The sequence below is a fragment of the Panthera uncia genome, assembly GCF_023721935.1.
Source record: "Panthera uncia isolate 11264 chromosome B2 unlocalized genomic scaffold, Puncia_PCG_1.0 HiC_scaffold_24, whole genome shotgun sequence".
NCBI lineage: Eukaryota > Metazoa > Chordata > Mammalia > Carnivora > Felidae > Panthera > Panthera uncia.
Window position 1 is genome coordinate 93726161 of NW_026057580.1, and position 21636 is coordinate 93747796.

At 38.5% G+C, this 21636-nt stretch overlaps 1 protein-coding gene across 7 annotated transcripts in view; it reads right to left on the minus strand.

Annotated features, from left to right (window-relative positions):
• REPS1 (RALBP1 associated Eps domain containing 1) overlaps positions 1-21636 on the minus strand; it is an 86016-nt gene that overhangs the window by 57479 nt on the left and 6901 nt on the right. Inside the window, exon 1 of one of the 7 annotated variants that reach the window (XM_049654453.1) lies at positions 15921-20623. The exons of the other annotated variants lie outside the window; for them this stretch is intronic. The gene's annotated coding sequence lies outside the window, so the exon portion shown is untranslated. Of the gene's footprint in view, positions 1-15920; positions 20624-21636 lie in introns of those variants that run through there. 7 annotated transcript variants of the gene reach the window in all.

A 21636-nucleotide genomic window follows, 5' to 3' on the forward strand; every position in this document is an offset into this window, starting at 1 on the left:
CGTCAAAAAGATGAAATCTTGCCATTTCCAACGACATGGATAAAGCTAAAATGTATTATGCTAAGCAAAATAAGTCATCCCGAGAAAGACAAATATCATATGATTTTACTCATATGGAGAATATAAGAAACAAAACAGAGGAACATATGGGAAGGGATGAAAAATCGAGGCAGGGAAGCCACCATAAGGGATTCTTAACTACAGAGAACAAACAGAGCTGATGGAGGGAGGTGGGTGGGGGATGGGCTAAATGGGTGATAGGCATTAAGGAGGGCAATTGCTATGATCAGCACTGGGTATTATACGTAAGTGATGAATCACTAAATTCTATTCCTGAAACCAATATTAACACTGTATGTTAACTATGTATGTTGACCAAATATGGTTAACTATGTATGTATGTTAACCAAATACTGACACATTTCATTTATAAAATAGTTTAAAAATCACATTTGTTAATATCACTACCAATTTCATCAGAAAAGTCATGAAATATTGAGAAGCAGTCAAGCACATGGTTGCAGACATAAGTTTTTCAAAATCCTAATTTTTGCCAGAAAGCTTGAATTTTATCATTAGTAATAAAAAGCACCAGTTGTTTTAAGTTATCAGGCACACTTTCTTCATTTTCAAGAAAATATCTGCCCAATATCCAAGCTAGCTGTTCAGGAGAATTTGCAGCTAGTTATTTTCTAGAGGTCTTATAACCAAACAGTCCCTAGAACACATAATAATACTTCCCTACTATTATTCATTCATATATTTCATGGTAGGAAAGTCACAGACTAGCTTTGATGTTAATCTCACTCTTTCTGGTCCTCTATTGGTCCTACATTATGCCCTAACCTAACTTTCCTCCTAATGAGAACTCCGATTTAACGCCCCTGGGAAATCATCTAGATTTGTGAAGAATCTTATCTGTTCACTAAAGGTACTCTTGAACTCTTTCATATGAATTCTGGAAATCAGAGAATCTACAATAATACCCTCTTAAGTCATACTACGAAGTCAAAATCCCTTAGGAAAATGCTGGGAGTTTGGAGCAAATGTAATTCCCTTGCTGGCACTATAGGAATTGTAAAACTTTTGGGAAAACCTGGAGGAAAGAATTGATCTGTGATGCTAAATATTGAATCAACTGGTGCTTCGTGTAGGATTAAGCCATTTGAAGCAGTCAAGAGATCTGTTACACGGACCTAGTGAGAGCTTGATGTGTTCGGTGAGTTAATGAGTAAAACTGAATAGATGACTGAAAAAAATGCATAGTTTGAGAAGTTGAATAAATGACCTTTCATAAAAAAAAAAAAAGAAAAATGATATTGCATGAAAAACTAGTACAGCTCACAACTCAAAGTACTTTTCCTCAAGACAATCATCATACTTTCGTATACAGCAGAAGTGCTTTATGAATACTTACCATTTCATTACATGACATACTAAACAGACATATACTTAAGCGTTAAGATTTAATAAAATTAATGTTTTTCTATACACAGAACATTCTTAAGTGAAACTGGCTTCTTTACTGCACAGCAGGAAAGAACACAATAGTAGTAAAGTTTGGTAATTACACTGATTTGGGCTAAGGAACCAGCAGTTACATCTACCACTGCTTTTGTCCTATCAACACAAATAACATGATGGGGGAAAAAAGCAAACAACATCTTACTGTTTGTGTGTGTGTGTGTGTGTGTGTGTGTGTGTGTGTATTTTTTTTTTTAAATTGGCTTCACGCATAGTGCAGATCCCAACGCAAGGCTTGAACTCACCACTCCAAGATCCAGACCTGAGCTGAGATAAAGCTGGACGTTTAACCGACTGAGCCACCCGGGTGCCCGAGTATAAAAATAATTTTGCCCTCACACACCAGGGGTCTGCAGACCAAACTCTGAGGAATGCTTTTAAAGAACACACCCTGTTCTTCCACAGAGTAAAAACAGAGAACAGTGACAGGAGGACCTCTTGCTTTGATGCCAATGCTCTCTACTCCCTGCCCTAGAACAGACCCCGGAAACACAACGTCTACAGGTGCAAACAAGTAGCACACATTAGTGAAACTGGCCAGGTGGTGGATGCAGTGTGCGAAGGAGAGCAGATATGAAGGAAACAAATGCTACCGAGCCCTAGCTAACTGCTGTTAGACAAGAGTATCTACCAAATGATGCCATCTTCAGGTTTTTCTGACGCTGGAAATCTGGAATTTTCTATGACACGTTTTCATTTTGAAATGCTAATGTGGACTCAAAATAATTTTTAAAACATATGCTAATGAGCCACCCATCTACATGTTCTGTACAAAGGGTGTTCTACGGTTAATAGTAGAAAAATAGCATAGGGGAGCCTGGGTGACTCAGATGGTTAAGCATCCGACTCGTGATTTCGCCTCAGGTCATCAGGCTTGTGCAGAGACTGCTTGGGATTCCCTCTCCCTCTCCCTCTGCCCCTTCCCTGCACGCATGCTCTCTCTCAAAAAATAAATAAATCAGCATTAAGAAGAAAAGAGTAGAGAAGAGAAGAGAAGAGAAGAGAAGAGAAAACAAAACAAAACAAAACAAAAGAAAAAAGAAAAGAAAAGAAAAACAGCATAAAATCAATGGCAAACCTGCAATAATGTCCCTTCAGGTCCCCTAGCAAGCAGGGTAGGAAAAAAGTGAGACCAAATTTCATAAAAGATAATCATTTACACACACATTATTACATATTAACCTGTCCTGCTTAGGTAATGGTCCTAGAGTGTTCAAGCTGTCTAAGATTCTGGACGCACAGAAAAAACAAAAATTCTCAGGCCATTAATGAATCATTATATAATGGTTTTATATAAGATCTTGCGACCTGGCAAAGTGACTCAAGGTACTGAGATAACTGAAGAGTAACCAAGGGAAATTAACTGTAAGAAAATGTGTTACCTCATCCTTCACTGGTCTGTCCAGTGAAGGTACAGTCCTTACACGCTGATTTCCACAGTATAAATAATACAAGAATTCGGGAACACCTCTTCCTCTTTTCAGCACATCAAGACTGTTCCTGCTTCAGGGTCCTTGCACATTTACTCTGCTCTCGCACTGTATGCTTTCCCCTCAGATCTTTCCTTCGCTGGCTTCCTCTGCCAGTCAGGTCTCAGCTCAAGTGTCATAATCTCAGAGACCTTTCTAGAGCACCCTACTGTTTACTTATTTATTGTCAACATCTCCCACAAGAATGAGACTCCAGAGAACAAGGAATGCCTCTTACATTCCTAGCACCTAGAACTCCTACTGCACAAGTATCAATGTTTGTTGGCTGAGAGAATAAATGAAAGAAATATTTTTTTAATGTCTGTTTATTTTTTGAGACAGAGAAAGACGGAGCATGAGTGGGGGAGGGGCAGAGAGAAAAGGAGACACAGAATCCAAAGCAGGCTCCAGGCTCTGAGCTGTCAGCACAGAGCCCGACGAGGAGCTCGAACCCACGGACTGTTGAGATCATGGCCTGAGTCGAAGTTGGACGCTCAACCGACTGAGCCACCCAAGCACAAGAAAGACATCAGTCTTTCTTCGAGCCCTTTTTATATATCAGGCACTGAAGTATCAGGTAAGTAATGGGTAAGTATTACTCCCCTTTCTACATTTACAAAAGGTCTATTTTTCAATACAAAGAAAAACTACAAATGTCTCCTATAACTGTTCAATAGAAAAAGTTTAAATATATTATATACTTTTTCATCTACTAATATTGCCATAGAAATTTATCAAAAGAACATACTGTAACAATACAGATTATTGCTATAGGACCTCGAAGCTTATTAGTATTCGGAAAGCAGATTTTATTCTACTTGCTAAAGAAAGGAACCATAAAGAATGTGTTGACTTAAATAAACGGTCAACACAAAAGAGGACTGAGGTAGATTTTTAAATTGCATGGAATTTCTTAACTTGAACTTCTGGATAGTGTAGGCAATTAAAGAAATTCATCCTTTTTAGCAATATCTGACTCCTAACTCTTTAACTACAAATCTTACTTGCTTTGGGCCATATAAACTCCCGTTAGCAATCTACTATGACTAGAGTAGTACACATAGACCAATAAATATTTTACAGCTTGTAATCAGTATCACAGTCATTAGTTATCTAAACAAATAAAACACTTCTGACAGCCTTAAACACAAAGACCCTGATATGAAAAATAGTATGACTGCCTACAAAGTTGGTTGGTAGCTCAAGTCCCAAATTCCCAATTAAAATAATGATTTTTTTGTATCTTCTACATTAACCAAAAAATAAACTTTAAAAAATAAAAAAATACAGAGTAAAAATAAGAAAAACAACAAAAAATGCAAATGTGGTTTGAAAAATCCCACAAACCATCTCAAACTTAAGCTTTAAACAGTAGTTTGTGCCTTTAGAAAATATTATTGGGGCATGAGGATAGTCTGGTAAAATAAATCCGGACAGTAAATATACTTAGAGTGACCATAAAATGTACATCCAACCTGGGACATTTGCCAGAGTGAAAGGGGATACTATTTATAATTATACCTGGACAAGAGGTATAAGCCAGATTGTCACAAGCAAACCCAGGCTTATAACTGCCCTTCTAAAACACCTTTAAAGACAAATGATCCTATTTAACAAGTAAGATACATAAGGCGACAAAAAAGGCCAACACTTATACCCTGTTTCCTTAAATAATGCCATATTAAATATTTCTTAAAAAAATTTTTTTTAAATGTTTATTTATTTTTGAGAGAGAGACAGAGTGCAAGCAGGAGGAGGGCAGAGAGTGAGAGAGAGGGAGACACAGAATCCGAAGCAGGCTCCAGGCTCTGAGCTGTCAGCACAGGGCCTGATGTGGGGCTTGAACTCATGGACTGTGAGATTATGACCCTAGCCTAAGTCAGACGCTCAATCAACTGAGCCACCCAGGCGCCCCAATATTTATTTCTGATTGAGGAATAATATTTTTTAGGAATTGTTAATAGTAATCAAACCCCTGTTTTATTACATGGAGGCCTAGTGGACTATTCTGGAGCCACAGTAACTCCTAATTTGTCAAATTTTAAAAATACAATAAAAGTCAAAACATTTGAACACTGTAGACCAGATGTCAGTCTAAGCGCTTTACAAATTAGCTCATTCAGTCTCCGCAGAGGGAACTTTTATTCCTGAAGGACAGGGCCTTTCACCCCTATTTTACATACGCGAAAACTAAAGCACAGAGAGATTAAATTAAGTGGGGAAGCTGGGGGCCCCACAGAATGCCCTTATCTACGCACTCTGTTACTACTATTGCTCCTTTCCTGGGGGCGTGATTCTTCCTAAACCCACAGAATACAGCCGCGATCTAAAGTGTCTGCAGTCCGTGAGCAGAGTCCAAATGAACAGGGCTAAGCACCAGTACATATTCTTCTTTACCAGTGGTCGGTCAGGCATCAGCAAACACGGGCCTGGGAACTTACTGTTACTTGTGATAAAGAGAAACAGTTCATTCACTCAGGATAGTGGTCTAACCTGTGCTATGCGCTACTGCAGGTTATTATAGCATAAGGATGACAACAATAATGATGAGGATTATGATAAGCTAACATTAATAGTGTACACACAATATGTCAGGTACCAATCCAAGCTCAGTAACACATTAACTCATATAATCATCCTAACAACTTATGAGGCAGGTACAGTTTTACAGATGAGGAAACTGACACACAGCAAATTAACAGAACTTGGATGGAAACCAATGCTCTTAACCACTACAGTATTTTTTAAGCGATCACGTCTGCCCAGTGGTAAATTCACATAATAAGGTGAATTATACCAGAGCTTTACTATGTTATGTTATATCATAAAAACAAGAGTTTTTGGGTTTTGGTGGGTAGGCCAAAGAATCAAGTTTTGATAAGTGTTTGTTATGTGAAAACAGGTAAGTTACACAAGATATCTCAACTTTCCTCCAAAACAAAAGAAAGGTTTGGATTCTACCTCTAAAATCCCTTCTTAGTGGAAATATTATTTCTCTGAATGCAAATTTCCTATCAAATCTATAATTACAACACAAAGTACCCTCTGAAAACATTTAATTTTTAAAAATCTGTTTCTGCCAAGATATCAAATAGATTACTAGCTATGTGCCACCTTTAAAAAATGACACAGATATGTATTTAAATATGAATTGTTATGAAAAGCAAAAATATAAGGAGTTAATAAATTCACTGTTTGAATTGGGGATTTAAGTGGAAATAATTACGTGACTTGCTAAAACCCTGTCCTGTAAATCTAGCTCTAAACGAACAATATCTGGTGTGAAATTCAAGCATCAGTATTTCTGTGAATGAGTGTTTTATCATATTTTTGTATTAAATATTTGATAATGAAAACTTTCTGGACTCTAATTTTATATTGTCTTAGGGTCAATTTCCCCCTGTATCAGAGGAGTACCAATTAAATTACTCAAGAAAAATAGGGAAATGATTTGGCTTTCCATATTTGTTTTACAACCAACATCTTAGGTACCTAACTAATCCACAGAATAAAAACTGCTACTTGTCGTAAAACCAGGTATATTTTACAAAATAGATAAAAACTGAAGAACAAGAACAGTAGCAAATGTAACCATGGAACTAATATGAATCCATGGCACTACTGTAAAGAAATGCTAGTAAATTATATATATCAATATCAAATGTCCTGTGGCATTTTACTTAATTAGAAAATGCTATAACATACCAGAAATTCATAATGATTCAACGTCAGTCCCCTCAATTCTCTGGAGTTCATTAAATCTTCTGTTGAGTTTAACTGCATGCTATAGTAACTTTAGGGTACAGGTAGCTCAGACTAGTTTTGCAGAAGGCCTCCTTATTCTCCCTTGCCAGTTTACCATGATCTCAGTGCAACAATGCTTTATACTCAGCAGGTGTTTAATAAACATATACAAGTTCACAAAACACCTTCCATCCCCACATCAGAATGATAAGAACAAAGAAAAAAATTCTTAGGAGTTCCCAAAAAGCTACATCCTTTCTAAGGGAGTATTAACAGTAGTAGCTAACGGCTATACAGCACTGCTCCAAGTACCAGGCACTATTCTAGGCATTTTAGCAATTAATTTAGTCCTCAAAACAATCCTATAAGGCAAGTGCTATATTATTTCCAATATGCAGATGAAAAAACTAATGTCCAGAGAAACGAAGGCCCACAGTAGTTAAGTACTTGCTTGAGAGTAAGATATCCTAAGAATTAAACAGTGCCTTTACAATTCTATCAAAGATTTTTAGTTGACTAAATGAGGACATAAATTATAAACAAAACTGATAATGATACAAAACTACTATTTATCTGGGCTGTTTGAGGTTTATCAAACAACCTCAAATAACCCTAAAAAGAAGGCACTGGTGGGGCGCCTGGGTGGCTCAGTCAGTTAAGCATCTGACTTTGGCTCAGGTCATGACCTCCTGATTCGATTCGTGTGTTCCAGCCCCGCGTTGCTTTCGGCTCTCTGCTGCTGGAATGGAGCCTGCTTCAGATCCCCTGTCCACCCCCCACCCCGCCCCTCCCTCCTGCACTCTCTACTACTCTCAAAAATAAACATAAAAAAGGGAGTATTGTTATCTTCATTTTACAAATCAAAATAGGCAAAGAGAAAGTTTTTGCCCAAGGTTACAGACTAAAAATCAGCAGGGCCAAAATATGAACCTAGCTTTGTGAAACCCTAAAGTCTGGCTTTTTCCATTATGCCACCGTCTCTTAAACTTGAGACATCTGCACACCTCCTTCACAAATTCTGCCATGTCCACAGGCCACTTGTGCTGTTATGTTCCTAACATGTCTTCTTTACATCACGACACTTAAGCTAATAGATATATTTTAAAAGGAACTTGTATCAGAATATAAATAAAAAATAAGTATCGCATGAAATAAATAGAAGATAAAAACTATAATAAGTTCAAGGAAAACAAAACTGCTATTTAATTTCAGCTAAATACCATTATCTGCAAAATATGCTCGTGGCTACCACATCAAGGCCTACCTGTTCTTTACGAAGAGAGTAACGTGTTAGGAAGGTGTTAAAAACTTACTAGTATCAAAGTACAATTTCTCCTTTATCCATTTTGTAAAACAACTGAACAGGTTACAGCTTTCTTACTGTGTGCTTTCACACCCTGCTGGGTACATATCCCACACTTCGGGAAACAAATCCTAAGGCTGTTCTACTGCCTCCCTTAATTCAAATATGCAGCCACGCCTGCAGTCTTTTCCCTACTCGTGGTTTGGAGAATGCTCACACCAAAAAGGAGGCAGACTGGTTATTGTAATTAGCAGCACGACAGGAACACCTCATCAAAATGTTCTCCTCTAAGGTACTCCATACAGTGTTCACAGTACACAGTGGGCCGCGGGAAGCACACGAAGTTCTAACACACATCCCCTGTTCTCAAGGAACTTCTAGCCTAGTTGTGAGCATAACACAGAACTGAAAAAGATAAGCCACTATAGAAGGCCGTCATTTTACACATCAAAATGGTTGGGTGTCTTGAACACAAAGTTTTGTCATCACACGGAGCTAGATTCGAATCCTGGCTCATGCTGAGCATGTAACCTCTGGAGCCCCAGGTTTCTCGGCTGTAAAACAGAAACAATGCCTGTTTATAAGTGATCATATGTCAAACAGCTCAATGCCTGGCCCGTGACAGATGCTACATACTTAGGACTTGATACTGTAAGGATTACAGGGACTACTATGGGTTGAAAATATTTATTGGGGGTGGGGGGTGGGGGGAAGCAAGCCTGAACTGGACCTTAAAGCACGGACAAGTTTTGGAAAGTCTACACAAGATGGGCATCCTAATTGGGGGGGGGGGGGGCCACAGGTCAAAGCAAAGATTGTAGTGGTGACTAGGTAGCAAACTGGACAGAGCTCAACGGTGAGGGCTCTGAATACGACTAATTTTTACTGAACATTTTTGTAGAGTATCATGAAATTTTTTAGAAATTCATTTATCTGTTCTTTAACAACTACACAAAAGCTAGTTTAAATTGAGGCTACTGCAGTAGTTCAGCAACAAGGTGGTAAGAGCTCAGGTGGGTAACGCAAAAGACAGGAAAGAATGATTAGCTGGAACCTTTCAAAGAAAGAAAATCTGAAGGATCTCACAGGTTGGACATAAGGAAAGGAGGAGTCAAAGCTAATTCTGAACAAGAGAAAGAGACACTAGGAAGAAAGGATGCTAAAGACATATAATAACAGAATTTAGGATCATAGGAGCAAAAAAACCCAAACAACAATATCCACCAAGAAGTCATTCGGTGTCAAATGCAAGGGAAATGGTAAAACAAGGTAAGGTCCTAAGAATCTGGTGACCAGGATAAAAGTGAACTTTAAGAATATCCTTTTTCAAAAGGATGCAGGAGAGGGGGTAGTACAAAAGTTAGATTACTAGTAGGTAAGGAGAGTATACTCAGCAGAGAGGAAATCTGGGTCATTTGTTATTTGGCAGCAAAAGGAAGAAGAAAAATAGGGAAGGCAGCTAGATGGGTGTGCAGGGTCAAATGAATAATACAGGAAGCAAAAAAGAGCACTATGCACAAAACAGCCACGATACAACCCAAGTAGTAACTATGACAATGCCCCTCTGGTCATTTGTTACATGCAAATGAGAAACACTAAGTTTGGATTCACTCCAGAATCAAGTCCTAGCGGAGAATCTGCCGAAATGTGATGAGGGAAGAAGACTGCTAACCCTAGGGGTTCAAAACTGTGGGTACTAACAGAAAAGTCAACCATAAACTCCCTTCCTCTGGCTATTAAAATCCTTAGCCTTTGCAGGAAGGCGCAGAAAACAGTAGGCTCTTATATTTCCAAGGTTTCACATCAGCAATTTCTATTATTCCTGTGAGATTTATACAGGCCATGACAAATGGTATAACCTGTCATTCTGACATGGCACAAGTCTCAATGGCCTCTGCTTGGGAATATGCTATCCTTGTGTGACATCACATGGGGTGCCTCACACCCTCATCTTTAACGGGTCTGTGGTCTTCTCCTTTCAGCCAGGTACGCTGGAACTCGACAGAAGTGGTGCTTTATTACATTTTATGAAAGACAATATATGCTGTGATGCCAAGATACCCAGATTCTACCATAATTTATTTTAGTTGCCAACAAACTCTTAGTTATGTTTGTCTGTAAACTTACAGTCACTCTGCTATAAAAAAAGAAATGGGGGTGGAGGGCGAGGGTTCTGAAAGGGAAGAAGGGGGAACTGGCAATGTCAGTCAGCAAACCACCAAAGTCAGAGCTCCAAGAATTCTGTGCTATTTGTTCCTGTTCTTGCTGCCTCCTCTTCTCTTCTCATGCCCAGAATGTTGGCTGCGGTGGGAGAGAGAGTATCCATAGCGCTGGCAGAGGAACATCCAGGGCTACAAGCTTCACCACCCCCACTTGTTACTTTGCTGAGTGAGCGATCCAGAATCGCCTTAATTCATCATCCCAATCACATCTATGAATGCACAGCAAGAGGCAGGGCTAAGCAACGACTTGCCCTAATAAGCTGGCTATGTTTTCTAAACATCTACTACGTGCTTTTGCTGCTCTAGACATCAAGAGGTCATGAAGAGAAAGAAACCTGAATTTCATTCAGTTTGCTTACAAAAAGCAATCTAGTGCAAGACACACACACAAGTATGGAGGGGGGAGACAAATGAAAAGTCTCAGAATGAGGGTGAGGTTGTTCAAATTAGATTTCCAAAGCCTACAAAAGCTGTCGTGTTCTGCAAAAGGGGGAGGATGCAAGCTGGGGGAGGTGCTGCAGATGAAGAAAGGAGCATGATGAAAAGAAACCGATAAAGAACAAGTAACTGTGAGAGACAGAAAACAGATTTGCTGGGTGGGAACACAAAGTCCACGTTAGGAGAATAAGCAGAAACAAGACTGCAAGATGCAGGGGTGAGCTGGTAGGTATTTTTAAGACTGGTAGACAGGACTCCTCAGATTTGATAGCTCTCTCTGTTGTTGCTGGGCATTTTATGAGAGTGCTACGCTTTCCCTCCCTAAGTGTCAACTAAATTAAATTAGTAACTACTGACCTGTTTCCTTATTTAGATTGCCTACCACTTCCTGCTTACTTTCAAGTTCAAGAATTAGAAATTATACCTCTGAAGGGCAGAGAAACTCATGAGTTCACTACTAAAGTGAACCCTAATTACCTTTTAAAAAAATTAACAGAACAGCCTTGAGAGACAGCACCTTAAGGAAAAGTTACTAGTATGCATGATCACTGTATCTGACGAGTCACTTAACAACTTCAAAAATATTAACTAGCGTACTCACGGTCCAACTGAAAGATCTATACAATCTTGTCTTAGAGGTTTCATATTGTTCAAAGGGGCTCATACATCGTCTTTTGGAATTTTTAAAGGAGCATGATAAAATGAAGAGGTTACACTAGGACCCATCAACCTACTGAGGAGGGATGAAGATGGGAAGTGCCAATTAACCAGTCCAGTAGGTTTTGGGTGTCTACCTATCAAGGAAAAGATCTACATAAGAACAGGAGGCTAAAAGCACAAGTGTTACAGAAGTGCAAACATACAGAACAGTGTAGGAAAATTACAGATGAGGGTCATCTTGTCGCGACGATCAGGAAAAAGTAAGAAGCAGGATGTCAAACTCAAGCAAAACAAAAGTGGTATATTATAAAGTTTTTAAATTATTATTTCAAATACATTTCTAATTCCATGGAAAACAATACAACATTGCAGAGATGTTCTTGATGATTCAGAGATTATTTAAATAAATATTATGTCTGCGACAAAAATTATAAAGGAAACCAAAGGGCTTTAAAAATGTAGTTGGGAAATATCTCAATACAGAAATGAACTCATCATGAGAAGGATTTGTTTTGAATACCACGGAAGAGAAAGTAAAACCTCAATAACAATGGGGAGAATGTTAAAAAAAAAAAAATCTAGTAAGAGTTAACCAAAAGTCCAAATTAAAAAATATTTTTGAGGGGCGCCTGTGTGGCTCAGTCTTGATTAAGCATCCCACTCTTGGTTTCAAATTCAGGTCATGATCTCAAGTTTGTTGGTTCAAGCCCGCATCGGGCTCCATGCTGACAGTACAGAGCTTGGGATTCTCTCTCTGCCCCTCCCCAACTCACACTCAAGTGCTCTCTCTCCCTCTCTCAAAAAAAAAAAAAAAAAAAGCAAACTTTAAAACAAATTTAAAAAAATGTTTTTTTTTTAATTTTTTTTTAAACGTTTATTTATTTTTGAGACAGAGAGAGACAGAGCATGAACGGGGGAGGGGCAGAGAGAGACGGAGACACAGAATCTGAAGCAGGCTCCAGGCTCTGAGCCATCAGCCCAGAGCCCGACGCGGGGCTCGAACTCACAGACGGTGAGATCGTGACCTGAGCTGAAGTCGGGAGGCTCAACCAACTGAGCCACCCAGGCGCCCCTAAAAAAATGTTTTTTGAAAGCAATATACTAACTTGTCAGCAAGAAATCTGACTTCCACTCTTAACACCTCCCTGAAACCCAATATTGAGTTTTGTGGCATGTGACAGACTACTCTTTCCAGGACACGCTTTCTTTCCTTGCCTCTCTGTTCATTTTCCTCCAACGTCCCAAGCCACCTCAGGCTTCCTCTTTCTTTCACTCAACAAAGTCATCCTGTCTGATCTTCTTCATACCTATGGCATAAGATGCCACCTCTATGCTAAGCAGATCCAAACCATGTTTCCATGAACTTTCTCCCAAGTTTCAATCCTCTGGAGCTAAGCAGGCCCTCAAAAAAGCCAAATGAATGAATGTTACCCAGATTTCCTAGAGGAGATCTTAACTAACTTTGCTTCAGCAAATAGAAGTGCTCAGCTTAACAATCTATTAGAATATTCTTAGTCTTTAAATAAAAGTTTTACATAAAAATAGTTTTTAATTTTATCCCTTTAATAAAATTAATATACTTAGCTGAAAATAATCAGTGTCATCTAAATAAACGTAGCAGAAGAAAGTATTTTTAAGTTTTATTTACACAATGTTGGAAGCCATGTGCCTGGATGATACAGGTAAAGAGGTCTTCTAGCTGTTAGATTCTAACAGGACTCCCAGCACTACGGGCAACCTGCACGCAGGTATGGGCGTCTCAACACGGTCTGGAAATGTCAAGTAATTTTAAAGTTCTTCTTTGGGAATTTGGAGTATTTTAGATATGCTAGAGGGCAAAGACAGAAGCACAGAAGTAGGATAATAAGTATTACTCATATAATACTTAGGAAGTAGAACGTAGTGGTTAAAAAAGGGACGACTTAAATCCCAACTCTACCATTTACTAGCTGTGTGATCTTGGAGAAGTTACTTATCCCCTCTGAGTCTTCATTTTAAAAAGAGGGACAGTAGGGGCACCTGGGTGGTACAGTCAGTTAAACATCCGACTCCTGATCTCAATTCAGACCATCATTTCGTAGCTTGTGAGTTTGGGCCCCACCTGCTTGGGATTCTGTCTCTCCTTCTCTCTGCCCCTCCCCCACTGGTACACGTGCACGCGCGTGCGCGCTCTCTCTTGAACAAACAAAAAACAAAATGTTTAAATAAATAAATAAAGATAACAGTAGCTGGCACACATTAGGTACTACACAACAATATTTGTTATTACTGTTATTATTGTTGTTATTATTATTATTATTATTATAGTATCTATTAAAGTTAGTGATAAGCATACATACTTTTGGGGAAAAAAAAGATAAATTCATGCTCACTCATTCAACATTCAGCCAACATGCAACTACCAAAAATGTGTCTGGGATATGGTCATGAACCTGATAGGCACAGTTACTGTGCTAGACCATTGGAGCTTAACAGAAAGGGCAGGAACCAACTATCTTTCCCTCATCTCTACATACTCCGTGCTCTGGGTGCATATGTTGGTGATGATAGGTGTTATATAGTGATTGTTGAGTTAATGATAATGTAATTATAGGATATTAAATAGGAAATAAGTATTTTGAATATATGGACAGAATTCAACAGATCTATCCCCCCCTCCCCCCGCCGCAAAATGGTATAGCAATGCTACAGGGTAAGTGACTTTCAAGGAATTTGTCCACAAATCTTCAAGAACTCACTAATTCTAGAGTATCCTAAAAGCATACATTTGAATACCCATACCTGGCAGGCTTACTGTAAGGATTAAATGAGATCTTGTGTTAAGTAAGAATCAGGAAGCTGCAGTGAGATACTGATAGCATTCCTCAGCCAAAATGCAATCACACTACATGCGGATGTCTCTGGGGACCGCTTACGAACTAAAATCTCTTACATTAAATATGCAAATGCTTCTGGGTTTAACATCCAAGGTTCAACTTTATGGAGGCTAGACTAATTTCAGGCAAATATAATACTTCCACATCCACCTTGCTTTCCTAACAGTCTCAAAAAAAATGTCACAGAAACTCTGAGAACTTAAGCGAGAACACCTATGACAAAATCTGTGACAAAATCGCTATGACAAAAGTGCAATTTACCATTTATTGCAAAAGAACGTTTCAGATATAATGAAGTTTGCAATCCTCATGTTTAGTGAACGGCCTCAGTCAGAAATCACCATCAGGTCCGCACAAGCTTTAAAGCCACCAAGCTGCGACTCTCGAGCTTTGAAATGCCCATGAATCTTGCTACACAGACGGACTAACATGGCATCTCACCCAGCACATCCAAACTTCAGCACAATGTCTCCCCACAAAACTACGCAATCCTCCTCACTTCTTTGTTTCTGTTAATGGCTATAATCATTCTGCAAGCTACATAAGATCAAAACCTTAAAATCATCCTTTATTATAGTCTTTTGGTGGTATACTTCACTTCAGAAGAACAAATCCTCCAATTACAGAGTAAAATGGTGAAACAAGGGGCGTTACTGATAGGATCAAAGGATGGGGGGCAGTATTATTAATTTCGTGCAACAAAAATAACAAAAGGCATAAATCTAGGTTGGAAGAAATACGGAGAGATTTTTACTATTAAAGACAAGATCCTATAAATTGGGAGTTTTCTCATATAAGCAGAGTTTGACTGAACGAAACTTATGTGATCACCCTCTTAGAACCAGGCACTCTGCTAGATGTTTACACTTCATTTCGGTTTGGTATTATGAAAACTTCTGGCATTATCTGGTATTATCCCCAGTCTACAATCGAGGAAATGGGAGTCTTTAAGAGAAGTTCAGTTACTTGTTCAGGGCAAGAGAGCTAATAAGCATCAAGTGAACATTCCAATGTGGAACTGTCACATTCCAAAGTCCAGGCTATTCTGACTACACAGGACTCAATACTTGTTGACACAATATTATAAGGGTGTTATAATGAAAAACTTTTCTATGGAATATAATTAAGTGCTCTAGAAAAAATATGAACTCTTCTAAGTTAACTATTAAAAAATATAATATAAACAAACACTCTAGTTTAAACATACCTCTGATCCTTCTAGTCATAAATGAGATACAAATCAATAATCCTTAGTTTACAGACAATGATTTGTCAAGGATATAGATATTTCTATTTCCACATACAACATTTGACATAATCCATGGACAGGAAGCAAAGATCTCTCTTAGATCAGTACCATTAGCAGCTATTTTTTATACAAAGGAGCATATTAATACTGTATGACTGTGAGGACTTGGTTCCAGATCTATGTACTTATGCAAACTCACACTGGATACAATAATTTAGAAACACAAAGATGCCAAATCAGTGCTTCGGAGTAACAGTAGATGCTTTTAGCTACAAAAAGATTAATGATCGTGACAGTGATTACTCCAATAGAAGACGACAACTGGAAGCAGTCCTTCCTACAGATTAAAACTACTATTCCAAATACATACATACATACATACATACATAAAATTAAAAAAAAATAAAACTATTATTCCATCAAATCACTACTTACCAGGCATGATTATTTCAAACTCACGCTATCTTTGAGGCATTATGTTTCTGCAATTTTCCAAAAAACTACGATATCTTAGTTAAGTGTGTATAAATTCAGCATACAACCTAAAGTCAACAGATAGAAACTGGTCTCAATTCGCTCTAAATCACAACTTTTCAGCCGCTTCTAAATCTATTAAATAAAGTACATATAAAAAATCGAATACCAGATAAGGCGTGCAGAGCCAGCACGCAGAAGCAGTGAGTAAATGTAAGCCCGAATTATCATCCTGGTGCTTCATGTAAATATACTTGGCTGTAATGAATCTTCATATGGCAATCTCTTCTACACATAAAGATTATCAATGTATCACTTTTCATATCACGTCCAAAACAGAAGGTCCTTAACAAACGCCACATTATATAAGCGATGTTGAGGTTTTGTAATTAGAACTATATTATACACACAGTAGAGGGTCCTTTATTCTCCACAGCACTCACCTTTCACATTCTCCAAGATGACTATTTCATACATATTACCCTACCCTGCAAAACCATCTTCAAAAAAGTTTACAGTTTGAGGTATAATTTATATACCATAAAGTTAGCCCAGGTGAGCATACAATTCATTGAATCTTAAGAAAATGTACAGAGCTGTACAGCATCACCACAATCCAAAGTTAGACCTTTACTATCGCCCCAAATGTTTTCCTCTAGTGTCTCCACTCCTACCCTGGCCTCAGGTAACCACTGTTCTTTCTGTATAGATATGTCTTTTCTAGACATTTCATACAAATGCAAACACATAATATGTACCCTTTTGTATCTGGCTTCTGTCACTGACAATGTTTTTGACATTCACCTTTGTTGTAGTATTTACCAGCAATTTTTTCCTATCGGAATTGTACTCCACCATATGAATATACCATATTTTGTTTATCCCTTCATCATTTGATGCACAGCTGGATTGTTTTCCAATTTCTGACTGTTGTGAATAATGCTCTTAAGAGACATTTGCAATTCTTTATGTGCACACATTTTCATTTCTTTGGGGTAGGTCTTGTTAGTGGAATTACTGATTCATTTGATAAGCTTGTTTAACTTTTTAAGGAAGAGCCAAACTGTTTTCCAAAATGGCTGTACCACTTACATTTCGAAGAACAGTGTAGAAGGGTTCCAGTTTCTCCACAATACCATGTAATGTCAGTCTTTTTAATTACAGCCCTTCGAGTGGGTGTGTGACAACATATCATTGTGGTTTAATCAGCATTTCCTTAATGACTAACAACACTGAACATCTTTTCATATGCTTCTTGGCCATTTATATTTTCTCCTTTGGTGAAATATCTATTAAAGTCTTTTGCTCATTTTTAATTGGGTTTTTTTCTTTATAACTGACTTGTAAAATTTCTTTATATGTTCTAGATTAAAGACCTATACTATGTTTGTAAGACGTAAGTATTTTCTGCCAGTCTGTGTCTTTTTACTTTCTTAAATATCCTCTGGAGTGATAAAGTTTTTAAACATTTTAATGAAGTCCAATTTGTATTTTCTTTTACAATTCACGCTTTTGGTGTCATCTAAGAACTATTCCTGACACAAGATCATAAAGATTTTCTCCAGCGTCTCCTAGAATTTTTATAGTTTGGAGATTTTACAATTACGTCTATGATTATTTTGAGATAATTTTTGTGTATGGTGTGAAGTATACACAACCATACATCCAAGTCCATTTTTTAAACATATGGGTATCGAAGCACCATTGGTTGAAAAGACTATCCTTCCCTCATCAAACTGTCCTGATACTTTTTTAATAATCAGGTGATCATAAATGCTAAGGGTTCATTTCCGGACTCTCATTTCTGTTCTATTAATTATCATGCTTAGTCTTATGCCAATCACTGTCTTGACTAATGTAAATTAAAGTAAGTTTTAAAATTAGGTAGGGCAAATCTTCTATTTCCTTTGTTTTGGCTATTCTAGGTCCTTTACATTTCCCTATAAATTTTAGGATCTGCTTGACAATTTCTACAAAAATGCCTACTAGGATTTTGATAGGGATCTGGTTGAATCTATAGGTCAGTTTGAGAACCACTGTCCTCTTAACAACATCCAATCTTCCAATCTATGAACAGACTGTCTCTCCATTTATTTAAATCTTCAGCCACCTGGGTGGTTCAGTCAAGGTAAGCCTCTCTAACTCTTGATTTCGACTCAGGTCATGATCTCACAGTTGTGAGATCGAGCCCTGTGATTGGCTCCATGCTGAACATGGAGCCTGCTTAGGATTCTCTCTCTCTACCCCTATCCCGTTCATGCATGTGTGTGTGCTCTCTCTCAAAATAAATACAACTTTAAAACATTTATTTAAATCTTTAATCTTTTTTTTTTTTTTTTTAGAGAAAAAGAGTGCACGAGTCGGGGAGAGGGGCAAAGGGAAAGAAAGAATCTTAAGCAGATCCAGGGATCATGACCTGGGGCAAAGAGTTGGACGCTCAACTGGCTGAGCCACCCAGGTGCCCCTAAATCTTTAATAACTCTTAGTAATATTTTGTAGTATAAAAATCTTGGGTGTTTTTTTTTTTAATATCATTTACTTATTTTGAGAGACAGAGAGAAAACATGCACAAGCACCGTAGGGAGGGATAGTGAGAGGGAGAGAATCCCAAGCAGGCTCCACACTGTTAGCACAGAGCTCGAGGCAGGGCTACAACTCAGACTGTGAGATCATGACCTGAGCTGAAACCAAGAGTCAGCTGGTTAAATGAATGAACCAACCCGGTGCCCAGTGATTCTTTAACAAAAAAGAGAGAGAAAGAGAGAGAGAGATTGAGATTTTATTTTTATTTATTTTTATTATTTATTTGTTTATTTATTTATTTTGAGAGAGAACACGTGCAAACAAGGGAGAGGGGCAGAGGGAGAGAGAGAATCCCAAGCAGGCTCCATGCTCAACTCGGCACAGAGCCCAACATGGGGCTCAATCCCACAATCCTGGGATCATGACCTGAGCCACAATCAAGTTAGATGCCTAACTCACTAAGCCACCCAGATGCCCCAAGATTTTATTTTTAAGTAATCTCTACATCCAATGTGGGGCTCGAGCATACAACCCCAAGACCAAGAGTTGCATGCTTTACCAACTGAACTAGCCAGGCACCTCATCTTTTGTTAAATTTATTCCTAAGTATGTATTCTTTCTGATGCTACTGTAAGTAGATTTTGTTTCTTTCATATTCAGATTGTTCCCACTACTAAACTGTTATTTTTGCCTCAGTATGTAAAACACGTAGAAACTATTAGGCTGGAACATCAGAATTCTCCTGCACTGAATCTATGTACCTACTTGTCTCTATATCCATGTTCTTCCTTCTTCCCCCCTTTCAAAATTGAGGAAGGGATCCCTTTTCTTTTAAGTCCATTCTCTGTGCAGTTGGGCTCCTGAACAATCTTGCTTTTTCAATGCTTCCTTCATCTTCCTTTCTTCCCTTTTTATCCTAACAACTAAAATCATGCTGCAGTATGTTTTATACTAAGGAAGGAAGGAAGGAAGGAAGGAAGGAAGGAAGGAAGGAAGACTTCCTGTATATCCTCATACACCTCTAGCTTCTACCCCACGTCTGTTTCCTTTCACCTGCAAACAGCTTTCAAACACTATCTATACACTCTGTCTCTAATTCCTGGGCCATCGGGTATCCCTCAAGTCACTCAAATCTAGTTTCCATCTCTACCAGTCCATGAAATTGGCTCATCAAAGTTACCGATGACCTCTAGGCTGCCAAATCCAATGGCCATATTTCTGCCCACATCTTCCCAACTTCTCAGCCAACCAAACTCAACACAGTTAACTATTCTTTTCCTCCAATACTTGCATTGCTTGGCATCCATGGCATGGTCCAATATACGTTCCCAATTTCCCTACAACCACTCTCTGACTGTCCTTCTTAGCTTCCTTCCTAGCGGCCTTCCAGTTTACCCAACTTAGAAATGTACTGCATTCCTCAGGGTTCTTTGCATTTCTAGTCAGTCTTTTTTCTTTCCTCCCTGTCATCTCTTCCTTCTCTTCCTCCCTGATTTCATCTACGTTCTTGGCTTTTAAGTGTCATTGATAATCTTCAAATGAACATCTGCAAGCCAAATATCTTCAATCCCCTCTGGTAGAGGCACCCCTGACAATCTCGCAGCATTCTAAGAGCCTAGGACAACAACAACAAAAAAAACAAAAAAACCCTCCTGAATTCACGACTACCTTTCCACCACACACCAAACCACCCGCCCCCCAAAACCCATTCCTCTCCCAACCGTAAGAATAGTGACTTCCCGCAACATCTCTTTGTTCTTCCTTCTCCCTTATGTTCCATATCCAATCCATTATCATGTCCTCCTATTTTTACCACCTCAAAGTATCTCCACTATGTCCACTCCTCTCCATCCACTGCCACCGCACTACTGTTAAGCCACGGTCATCTCCCATCATCTCCCATCTGAGCTACTGCATATCCACTGGCCAATCTGTTTCTGTTTGCTCTTCGCTCTACACAGCAGGAGAATCTTGAAAAAACAATACAGCTAGGGGCGCCTGGGTGGCTCAGTCGGTTGGGTGTCCAACTTCAGCACAGGTCATGATCTCACCACTCGTGAGTTTGAGCCCCCCATTGGGCTCTGTGCTGACAGCTCAGAGCCTGGAGCCTGCTTCTAATTCTGTGTCTCCCTCTCTCTCGGCCCCTCTCCCACTCCCACTCTGTCTCTTTCTCTCAAAGATAAATAAACGTTAACAAAAAAAATAAAAAAATAAAAAAACCCAACAATATAGATGATGCTACTCCCTTAACAGAAACTTTGCATATTTAAAATCCAAACCCCTTACCGCTGGGTACAAGGCCCTGCAGTGTGTGGTCCCTGCCATGTTCTCCCCGTGCCCAAGGGCTCTAGCTTCTCACTTCCTCAAACACATTAAGCTCTTCAAACTTCAGGCCCTTCCCATGCTTTCCCTCCATGTGAAACATCTCATTCTCGTTCCCTTATCTCCATCCATTTCTCCTCAGAGGAACCTTCCCTTACAACTAAGTAGGTCCCCAAGTTGGCAATGATTCTGTATTAACTATACACGGTTCTTTTCCTTTTTAACATTAGCATAATCCATGAAGGCAAGAAAAATTCCTGATTTTTTACCACTGTTATATATATATACCCTGAATATAAATAGTAGCCATTAAGAAGTATTCATGAAAACATACGAAACCGACTTAAGACAAACATTATGTTTGGCATTTCACAGGCCTGTCTGCCCGTCCTCAAAGCTTTCTTAACATAGATGTCCATGGGATGAGCCTGACTAAATTGGAGGAAGGCTAGCAACCTCAAATTATATGCAAAATTTTGTGTGATTGTATTTTTTAGACAGATGTCATGTAGGTGCACCAGAATTTCAAAGGAATCCACAACCCAAAAGAGGTAGGAGCTACATGATCTTATAAATTCTGGCTTCATCATTTAAGAAGGTAGATTCAAATTCAACATAAAGTCAATTCTTGAAACAAAACGAAGAAAAGATACAGTATTTTTTTTTAAAGGCTGAAGTCCTATTTACCAAATTTCAATGAAACTTAGTGTATGGTATGAATTTAAAAAAAGATTTCTGAGCTGAACTTATTACATCCTGATTTTTATGTCACCCATATATATGCAACTGATCAGACGAGATTATTTTCTTTTAATGTTTATTTTTGACAGAG